The following is a 10246-nucleotide window of genomic DNA, read 5'->3' as shown; positions in this document are numbered from 1 at the left end:
GGAGAAGAAAATTGGACAACGCAGAGCATTTTGGAGAGATTCTCCGGGCCTCTAACAGCAATGTCTACTGTGATGATGGCATTGAAGCTGGGATTAACATTTGGAGCATCCACAGCAACTTGCCAAAACTCCTTTACAACATTTTTTTCAAAAACGTATTCAGTGAGCACAGACGGAGCATGTTGCACAGGAGGAAAGCACAGCTGATTCAACTGACATTTGAGAGGGATCTTACAAGCAAATTCTGTGGGGAGTGGAAGGAGAGACTGCTGAGGAGGTTCAACACAGCATCAAGGCGGCTGCAACTCTTTTGAATCTGGGTGAGAACAGGCAGCCTGGCTGGGCTTGGAGTATTTAGTTATTTGCTAGCTTTTGGAAATGCGTGGCAAACGTCAGAAATAGGCGTAGACGTGATTTTCTTTATTGGCCTTGCTGCCAAGTCTACTGCTTGATTTCTGTGATTGGATTGGAAATGTTTGGTTTATAATATCATGGGATTGTTTTTAATGTTGTTTTATAATGTAGAAGAGGTGCTTTGCATTACATTGATGAGGGTGGGCAGACCTTGACCAATGGTTGAGTAACGATGTAGCTATAGTGTTGCCATTAACAACTCGTTGCTATGGAATACTAATGTCTCTGTTATCATACGCAGCGTAGGACGGCACTCTGGTGGGAAGACAGCTTGGTAGCTGCGTCCAAGCTGCATTGGACCGATAAGTCCTGGTAGTGCATTCTACATTATTGTTTGCTTTCCGCCATTGGAAATGCATTGTATTGGCATGAGGAAGTGTTATTACGGTAATTAGCAACTGTTTTGCATTGGATTGATGGGTATTGTGCATGTAGCTGTGTAGCGTTGTCATAACTTGCAATTTCTGGAGGCGGTTATGAATTGTCCACGTTTGTAAAGCGATGCAGTAGCCTGTATTCTTGCGGCAAGACAGCCGTGCGTGGCTGCAAATACATTGTGTACTATTGATTATAATCCATCCTGTGTTATCAGCAAGCAAAAATAGTTGTGCCCCCTTAGTCATTTCTGATGCCCCCTTGCCGAGTTAATCCTGCCGCCGGGCCTGGGTTACAGGTGAAATAAATGATGGTGAACGTGCAAGGTGATGAGATTGTTGCTCCTTTCCAATAAATATCGAGGGTCTTATTCTGGTGACATGTTGATCGATGCTTGGCTGCTAATGAAGGTAGTTATGTGGCACTACATTAGATCACTCAAATATGGTATCCTTGCGCGCTGCAGGATACATTCAGAGTAAGAATTTGTGATTAGTCCGGAGTCCCGGCTAGTGCTGCGGCTGACCCCCTTAAATACCTGCCGCCTCAGTACATCCACCTCTTCCTTTTCTCTCCTCATTCATTTGTCTTGGAGATGAGAGGCTGGTGGTTGACAGAGGAAAAGGAAACCAGGTAGAAAGAGGAGGATACAGGGCATTCAGAAAGGATTCTGACCCCTTGACCTTTTCCACATTTTGTTACGTTACAGCATTCTACAATTGATTAATTAAATAACAGTCCTCATCATGGTTAACTAGTCTGTATATTCCACTGATTCATATGGATGCCAGTCCATTCATTGGCTGTAAAAGTGGGTAAAACCAGACAAGCATATAACTGTAGCTATGTGGTCTTTACTTGAGTGTGTTTCAGCAGGGTGAGGTCAGAGAGATGCTTCCAAGTCAGTATTTTTCTGAACTCATAAAATCCTTTCCACAATCTGATGGGATGAATGTTCAACCCCATTTAAATGACCATAAAGTCTATATAGTACCTTTAAGTTAAGACCTCACAGATCTGTTCATGGCAAAGCAGTTCAATTAATGATATTAATTGATTCTTAAAGAATATAACTTTTAAATCATGAGCCTCATCTTGAGGAGTCACCTGTGACAGTATTCATAAAGAGTAGGAGTTCTGATCTGGGATCAGTTTAGCCTTTTAGATCATAATGAAACAGATTAGATGGACAGGGGGGACCTGATCCTAGATCAGCACTCCTCCTCTGGGAAACTGCCTTTATGAATAAGGGCCCAGGAGTCACCAGGACCAAGAAACCGGACACATACAGTTGTAAAGTCTAGTTACAGCAGGTGTTTACTGCCATCTAGTGGAAGGTATCAATAAACCACTTTATTATCAGGGTTGGGAGACCGCTGAGCTGAACGTAAAGACGCAGGGAAAGGAGCATCTCTTTATCAAATCCTCCTTCAGAGTCCAATGCAGGTAAAACATTGTGATTTCTATATAGTGCTGTATCTGAAAGAGCATATTCTGCAGTTTCTATGGCACTTACCTTTATCAAATAACTCTCAACATTCAAGAGGTGAAGCTCTATTTCCAAATGTCACTTTTCTCAACAATATCTGTGCTGTCAATGTATTTATCACATGACCACTCCAGCAGCAGCATTGCTCTGGCAACTAAGCAAAAACTAGTAACATAATCCAGTTAAAATATGCTATTCTGTTGTCAATGGCTGAATGGCCAATAGAAACCAGATAGAAACTGATAATGGAGCATGTGACTTCAGTTTTGGTTAGCAGCGGATGTCGAAACCAACTTGCTCAATGTCTTTCCATATCTGGGGAAAGATGAAACCAGGCCAGCAGGTGAGTGACTGTTTGACTGTGGTTTTGAGACACGTGGAGCCTTACATGGGCAAAGGCAGAAATGGGACCATAGACAGATTCTTCACATCAATTTCCCTGTCAGACAAGTTGATTGCAAAGAAGACTATCCTGCTCAGAACAGTGAACACACAAAGGCAGAAGCTGCTGGTAAAGCAACACTCACAGTGTGATGGAGAGTGGTAAAGCAACACTCACGGTGTGATGGAGAGTGGTAAAGCAACACTCACAGTGTGATGGAGAGTGGTAAAGCAACACTCACGGTGTGATGGAGAGTGGTAAAGCAACACTCACGGTGTGATGGAGTGTGGTAAAGCAACACTCACGGTGTGATGGAGAGTGGTAAAGCAACACTCACGGTGTGATGGAGAGTGGTAAAGCAACACTCACGGTGTACAGATGTTAAATAAATAAGTGTTAGCTTCCTCAGCACCATGCACCCCACTGTTGCCACCGGCGGTGACCAGAAGAAGAAACCGGAGACAGTGACAGACTACAATCACACAAAGGTATATACATTATCTTTTCCATATACAGATAGCCTTCCCATCTGCCAAACACCAAATAGGATCCCCTTTTATTATATTACATTCATATTATTACTATTAGTATTATCATTCTATATAATTATAACCTTTTCTATTCTATTTTATTTTATGTAAAAGGTTGGTGTGGATGCTAGACCAGATGTCCAGACTGTACTCTGTAAAAGGGGGTACTCTCCTCTGGCCTGTTGACTGTACTCTGTAAAAGGGGGTACTCTCCTCTGGCCTGTTGACTGTACTCTGTAAAAGGGGGTACTCTCCTCTGGCCTGTTGACTGTACTCTGTAAAAGGGGGTACTCTCCTCTGGCCTGTTGACTGTACTCTGCAAAAGGGGGTACTCTCCTCTGGCCTGTTGACTGTACTCTGTAAAAGGGGGTACTCTCCTCTGGCCTGTTGACTGTACTCTGTAAAAGGGGGTACTCTCCTCTGGCCTGTTGACTGTACTCTGTAAAAGGGGGTACTCTCCTCTGGCCTGTTGACTGTACTCTGTAAAAGGGGGTACTCTCCTCTGGCCTGTTGACTGTACTCTGTAAAAGGGGGTACTCTCCTCTTGCCTGTTGAGGTGTTCTACAATGTGCTCGACATGACTGCTATCAACACTTGTTGTACAAGCAATGCCTTGACAAGACAGTCAGCAGGAGACATTTCATCATGGATCTGGCATGTGAGCTTGGTGAGAACCACATGAACGCAGAGAAAGAAGCTACAGTCACCAAGCAGGCCGTCAAGACAGCAGGTCCTGCTCTCCCTCTTCCCCAAGCACCACAGCTCCCACTGGGGAAAAATACACAATGTCAAGACAGCAGGTCCTGTTCTCCATCTTCCCCAAGAACCACAGCTCCCACTGGGGAAAAATACACAATGTCAAGACAGCAGGTCCTGTTCTCCCTCTTCCCCAAGGACCACAGCTCCCACTGAGGAAAAAGACACAATGTCAAGACAGCAGGTCCTGTTCTCCCTCTTCCCCAAGCACCACAGCTCCCACTGGGGAAAAATACACAATGTCAAGACAGCAGGTCCTCCTCTCCCTCTTCCCCAAGAACCACAGCTCCTACTGGGGAAAAATACACAATGTCAAGACAGCAGGTCCTGTTCTCCCTCTTCCCCAAGAACCACAGCTCCCACTGGGGAAAATACACAATGTCAAGACATCAGGTCCTCCTCTCCCTCTTCCCCAAGAACCACAGCTCCTACTGGGGAAAAATACACAATGTCAAGACAGCAGGTCCTGTTCTCCCTCTTCCCCAAGAACCACAGCTCCCACTGGGGAAAAAGACACAATGTCAAGACAGCAGGTCCTGTTCTCTCTCTTCCCCAAGAACCACAGCTCCCACTGGGGAAAAATACACAATGTCAAGACAGCAGGTCCTGTTCTCCCTCTTCCCCAAGAACCACAGCTCCCACTGGGGAAAAAGACACAATGTCAAGACAGCAGGTCCTCCCTCTTCCCCAAGAACCACAGCTCCCACTGGGGAAAAAGACACAATGTCAAGTCAGCAGGTGCACACCTGAACAAGGCCCATGAAAACTGTGTGCAGGGAACCGATTTGATTTGTTTGTGGAACCGAACCATAAAAAGAAGATGTGATTGATTCATGTGTAAAGGCGCGTTACAGTGTCTGATACAATCAAAACATTATTGTTTTTACATCTTGTCATAAATATATTTCCACAAATATTTATTTATGCAATTCATCCTTTACAATTGTTCATGCACTGGTGCTTTTGTTTAGGAATACTGCAAATCATTTCACCTGAACAACTGGCTGGTTATATTATTATTATAATACTTTTTTCATTTGTACTTTGTCAAAATAAACTGTAAATTGAATTTATTAAGTACTAAAACTCTATTACTAATTGAATCTACAAATAAAGTTGATCAGATGGATTACACTGTAATGTTTTATTGTAAGGGAAACAGAAATAGGCTATAGGCCTTTTTTAAATTTTACTTTGTAGAATAAACTTTTTTTTAAGTTACAAAAAACATATATTTCCACGAATATTTCTTCATGCAATTAATCCTTTACAATAGTTTATGCACTATGTATCAAGCGTTTATTTATCAACCATGTTTGCACACCTTGCTCTAGTGCAGGGATGGGCAACTCCAGTCCTCGGGGCCTGATTGGTGTCACACCTTGCTATAGTGCAGGGATGGGCAACTCCAGTCCTCTGGGCCTGATTGGTGTCACACCTTGCTCTAGTGCAGGGATGGGCAACTCCAGTCCTCTGGGCCTGATTGGTGTCACACCTTGCTATAGTGCAGGGATGGGCAACTCCAGTCCTCTGGGGCCTGATTGGTGTCACACCTTGCTCTAGTGCAGGGATGGCCAACTCCAGTCCTCGGGCCTGATTGGTGTCACACTTTTGCCCCAGGCCCAGCTAACACACCTGACTCCAATAATTAACTAATCATGATCTTCAGTTTAGAATGTGATTACTTTAATCAGCTGTGTTTGCTAGGGATGGTGAAAAGTGTGACACCCCGAGGATTGGAGTTACCCATCCCTACTAGCTGAAAGGCCAGGTGGTTCTAGTGTTAATGACTGGTAGATGGGTGTTGCTCATGCATTCACTCATGCTGACCGGCTCCAGTACTTTGTTCTTGACTAAAACCTCCAAGTCAGCCTTGACTTATGGTCTGATAGCATAATGTACAGGTCCTGCTTTCAGAAACGTTGGTTTGCTGTCTGGCTTAATGCTAAGCTTCCCTGTAATGTCGTTCATACTACCCAGCTGTCCATTAAATACTTCTCCATGTTTCTTTAAGATGGCAGGTAGGTCTGTGTCTCCATGTGTCATTGTATGCACTGATGGCCAGTCCAGTGTGATTTTCTCCAACTATGAACATCCCAGTAGTGATGCATAGTCTCCTTTCACAACATAGAGTGGCAGCTTTTCAGTTTGTCTGTTTACCTGAACTGTGACATCAGTGATGCCTCTCACAGTGACAGATTCACCTGTGTAAGTCTTTAACAGGAGGTGCGCTGATTGAAGTGGAAGGTGTTTCATTGTCTTTTTTCTGACACAGGAGATACAGCTGCCGCTGCATCAATCTCCATACCCACCGGCTGTCCCTCTAGCAAGGGGGAGACATAGTAGCAGTGCGGCCCGCCAAGAAGAAGTCAGGATTTTCAGTGTGACTTCCTCGTCTGATGAGTCACTCACCTCCGTGTTCTCTTACTCAACAGTGTGAACATGTCTATTTGTCTTTCCTTGGAATTGTGATTTCTCTGTTCTCTTTTTGTTTCTGGAGACTTGTCCGATGTTGCCCTTTTTACCACAGGCTGGACAATCCATGTCCTTACACCAGCATGTGACTTGATTTCCCGGTCTTTGATTTTCAGTTGAAACTCTGTTGAAACACTTTATTTATTTGAAAGGAACACAGACAAGAACAAATAGCAGCAGGAATGGTTATACAGCTAGAGACACAATACTGTTAAAATATATATCAGAACAAATAGCAGCAGGAATGGTTATACAGCTGGAGAAACACAATACTGTTAAAATATACATCAGAACAAATAGCAGCAGGAATGGTTATACAGCTAGAAACACAATAATGTTAAAATATATATCAGTATATTATGGAAACTAGTTATTGCAGATAAATACAATTATAACAAACCACATATACAATCACCCACCCTCCAACCCCTCCTGGGACCACCCCAACCCACCCTCCAACCCCACCTGGGACCACCCCAACCCAACCTCCAACCCCACCTGGGACCACCCCAACCCACCCTCCAACCCCTCCTGGGACCACCCCAACACACCCTCCAACCCCTCCTGGGACCACCCCAACCCACCCTCCAACCCCTCCTGGGACCACCCCAACCCACCCTCCAACCCCTCCTGGGACCACCCCAACAAACCCTCCAACCCCTCCTGGGACCACCCCAACCCACCCTCCAACCCCTCCTGGGACCACCCCAACCCACCCTCCAACCCCTCCTGGGACCACCCCAACACACCCTCCAACCCCTCCTGGGACCACCCCAACACACCCTCCAACCCCTCCTGGGACCACCCCAACCCACCCTCCAACCCCTCCTGGGACCACCCCAACCCACCCTCCAACCCCACCTGGGACCACCCCAACCAACCCAACCTGATCTACATGAAATGAAATACAAAATCAAGTTGTGATAAAATCAGTAAGGCACACATTTGCATGAAAATAAATATGAACGGGCAATCTGTTGGGTAAAAACACACTTGTTTCAGCTGCAGATAACCAGCTGTCAGTTGTTGTTTGGCCCCATGGATCCTTGCAGTGGATAGTTCTGAATAAATGATATCTATAAAAGTGCTGATCCAATGAGGTGTGGTGGTTGCCATCTTAGTTCCAACATCTTTTTAGCTGCTGTCCAACCTGACAACATTATACGTCTTTGCTGTAATGACAGTGGTGAATTATCATTCAGTAATAACAGTTTGGGGGAACAAGGTATGAGGATACCTCTTTCCAAAACATGTCCCCTGGTCACTCCCAGTACATATAATTAAAGGAGTCCAAGGCACCTTGATTACATAGATCACACAGAGGAGCGGTTGTGATTTCTATTAAATGATGTTTTCTAGGTGGAAGGTATACCCTGTGTATGAGATTAAAATGTATCAGCTGATGATTAGGATTGTTAGATGAACCCACTAAGTTCCTGATGAACTCAACTGGTGAGCCTCTTTAGCAGCTAGTTCCATGGACACACTGATTTCAATGTCCTTTGCCAAGGTCAGATGACTTTCAGTCAGCAGTCTCTTTTGTGTAGCTTCACTCCGTAGCCCACATACTAGTCTGTCTCTAATGATGTCATTTACAACAGCATTAAACTCAGTGTTCTGGTAGTTTCTTTAATGCAGCAGCAAACATTGTTACTGATTCTCCCTCTTCCTGATGTCTCCTGTGGAACCTGAACCTTTCAGCATTAACTAGTGGTTCTGGTGAAATATGTCCTTTAAGTATCTCCACAATATCCCCATACGTCTTATTACCTGTTCTGTCTGGCTGTAGCAGGCTGCCTAGTAAATTAAATGTCTTTGGCCCCATTACACTAAAACATGTAGGCACAATGTTGTCCTCATCCATGTCATTTACAAGAACAAACTATTCAAACCTGTCACGATCGTCATAATAAGTGGACCAAGGCGCAGTGTGATATGCGTACATACTTTTAATGAGTACTTACTACAACACAACAAAACGAAACGTGAAGTCCTCGGTTAACAAACACAAACCTACACGGAACAAGATCCCACCAATAACTGTGCCAAACAGGCTGCCTAAGTATGGTTCCCAATCAGAGACAACGAGCTACAGCTGCCTCTGATTGGGAACCAACCGGCCAACATAGAAAACACGATCTAGAATAGAAACATAGAAAACTAAACATAGAAACTAACACCCTGGCTCAACATAAAGAGTCCCCAGAGCCAGGGCGTGACAAAACCGTTCTGTATATGAGCTCCACTGCTCAATACTTTCATCAAACTGTCCAATGTTTCCAACAATTCCAATAATTTTTTGTTTCTCAATAAGCTCCTGATTGTCACTCACTTCAATATTGTCCTCAACCAAAGCAATATTTTCCTCAGTCACGTGATCTTCATTCACTTCACTCACTGACGTTTCCTCCTAAGTTCGCTCATTTAGCAGTTTTAAATAAAAGGTTTGTCTTCACAGTTGAATAAATGTCCTTTCCTTTAATCATGTTGTTTTCCCACTCCGATGTCCGTCTCGAGTCCTTTTCTGCCGTCCATGACGATGTTAACTCCAGTGGTGGAAATGTCATGGGCCTCTCACTCCACCGGGTTACCACCTTAATTTTCTTCCACTCTGCTCACCACTCTCTCTACTCAGCCTAACTAGCTCCACCTGTCCCTGCTCTGCTCTGCTCTAATTACTCTGCCAGCTGCGCTGCATTACCCACTACCTCTCCCAGTATTTAAGGCCCTGTCTTTCAGCTCTCCGGTGTCAGATCGTCTGCAAAGCTCACACCCGGAACCTGTTTGCTCGCGCTTCTGGCTCACCCTGGTTTTGTGACCCCGGACCTGCCTGTTTTTTTGGATACTCTTCTGCCTCAGGAGATCCAGACCTGCTTCTGCCATTACGACTCCTGACTACTCTTCAATCCCGGTAACTCTGACCAGCCTTCTGCCTTGCTACTACGTATTTTGGATTTCCCTTGAACTGTACTGCTGCCTGGTTTCATTCCGCCCTGTTGTGTCTGTGTCTCCCCCCCCCAGGACTTCTGGACCACCCACCACCGGCTTCATAGGACGCATCGCTGCCACTGGGGGGGGCACAGACCCAGCGCATTGGACGGGATCCCTGTTACCCCTGGAGCCTTCATTCACTCCCTACTTCCCTTTTCCCTTAAGTTTAATAAACTTTCTGGTGTGACGCAATTGTGGTCCTCTGGTCGTCTGTCTGAACCGTGACAGTACGATCTGACCATTATGGACTCAGCGCACACTTTCCCCGACATGGAAACCGATGAGCATGAGCAGCAGTTCCAGCAGCAGCAACAACAACTCGCCATGATCATTCAACTCCTCACCAACCTTACCCCAGCCAGTCTGCCCACCAGCCCAGCCCCCGAGTTACCTGCCCCGGTCATTGCAGCCGCTGCTCCGGAACCCAAGATTGGAAACCCCGAGCGGTTCAACGGCGATTCAACCCAGGTCCGGCCATTCCTGACTAGCTGCCGACTTCAGTTCTCCTTGCAGCCAAGGACCTTCGCCACGGAGGGGGCTAAGGTTGGGTATGCCATCCCTCCCATGACGGGCCGAGCTCGACTCTGGGGAACAGCAGAGTTCGAACGTCAAACCCCCGCATGTGCAACCTTCGACCTGTTTGCTGAGGAGATGCTGAAGGTGTTTGACCTGGATTCACCCACCGCAGAGGCGTCTCGTGAACTGTTCAGTATTCGACAAGGCAGACGTACAGTCGCAGACCATTCCATCGACTTCCGAACCCTGGCTAGACGAAGTTCTTGGAACACACCATCGTTGGTGGACGCGTTCTTCCATAGTTTGGCTGACTATATC

Source organism: Coregonus lavaretus, assembly GCF_964263955.1.
Source record: "Coregonus lavaretus genome assembly, contig: HAP1_SCAFFOLD_981, whole genome shotgun sequence".
NCBI lineage: Eukaryota > Metazoa > Chordata > Actinopteri > Salmoniformes > Salmonidae > Coregonus > Coregonus lavaretus.
The sequence above is the reverse complement of the archived record's forward strand: the minus strand, read 5'-3'. Positions refer to the sequence as shown.